The sequence below is a fragment of the Vombatus ursinus genome, unplaced genomic scaffold, assembly GCF_900497805.2.
Source record: "Vombatus ursinus unplaced genomic scaffold, bare-nosed wombat genome assembly UNPS02006779.1, whole genome shotgun sequence".
NCBI lineage: Eukaryota > Metazoa > Chordata > Mammalia > Diprotodontia > Vombatidae > Vombatus > Vombatus ursinus.
In genome coordinates, this window is record NW_020946557.1 from 9,814,575 (window position 1) to 9,815,867 (window position 1,293).

At 35.4% G+C, this 1,293-nt stretch overlaps 1 pseudogene; it reads left to right on the forward strand.

Moving 5' to 3' along the window:
- Positions 1-272: 272 nt before the first annotated feature.
- On the forward strand, positions 273-903 carry LOC114033132 (annotated as a pseudogene).
- The last annotated feature ends 390 nt before the right edge of the window (positions 904-1,293 follow it).

The following is a 1,293-nucleotide window of genomic DNA, read 5'->3' on the forward strand; positions in this document are numbered from 1 at the left end:
CTAATGATCTGTTCTAAATGAAAAGAATTTAAACATTTGAAGAACAATTATCACCTCTCCTAAATCTTCTAACTGAATGTTCCAGGTCCTTCAACTCATAATTGTAAGGCATGGTTTCAAATACACTCACCATTCTGATTACTTTCCTATCATTCATTCATCAATGACCCTTCTAAAACATGCTGCCTAGAATAGGATACCTGCATGGTATGATTACAGAGTGATCTGCTCTCTTCCTTTCTCCCCCTACTCCAATCACACCTGTGGACACCATGGGTTTTGGAGACACTTGCAGGTCTTCAGTACCTCAACAACTTTCTGGTGAACAAGAGGTATATAGAAGGTTATATACCATCAGAGGCTGACATTGCAATATTTGACTCAGTCTCAGACCCACTACCTACCATTTTGTACTATATTCTCTGTTAATATAACCATGTTAAGTCTTACAAGAAGCAAAAGGTAAGCTTGCCAGGAAGAAACAAAGCTTTCAACAATAAGTATGGGCCTGCTGCTGTACAAGATACCACAGGAAGTGGAGCTACATATGGCAAAGATGATATTGATCTTGGGATCTGAGGAGGAGGGGGAGGAAAGAGAAGAAGCAAAGAAACTAAGAGAAATATGCCTTGTTCAGTATAAATCAAAGAAATGAAAAAAAACCCTGCAATTTTTGTGAAATCTTTGCCCTTACTGGACATAAAATCAGAGGATAATGAGACAGTTATGTATGGCAAAATTGGAGGAATGTATCAGAAGCATTCAGGCCTGGGGATTTTCTAAACTAGTTCTAGTGGAAAATGGCATGAAGAAAACTTCAAACACAGTGTAGTCAAAGATGATGAAGTTGGGGCAGATGTGCTAGAGGAATCCATGGATGTTGCTACCTTCAGTAATATCTAAAACTTGCCATCCTTGAAAAATTGCATTTAAATAAAAGTATCTCTGAGCAATACTGCCTTTTGATTCTTAGGTTTTCTTAATTGCATAGTTAGATAGTCTCTATTCTATTTTCATACTCAATTAGGCAATTTAAAAATTTATTACCTTAATTTCCTTCAATCCAAACCACTTTTCCAATCTACATGATTCTCCATTGTCTACAGAATCCATGTCCAGACTTATTTTATCATTCAAATACCTTAAGAAATTTCTTCATTATTCTTTCACAAAAAAAGAGAGAGTACAACAGAACTCAGTAAGTCATTTTGGATATTATTCTTCTGTTAATACAGCCTAAGATCCCATTAGCTTTCCTTATTTTTTCTTTTTCTTTTCTTTTCTTTTTTTTTT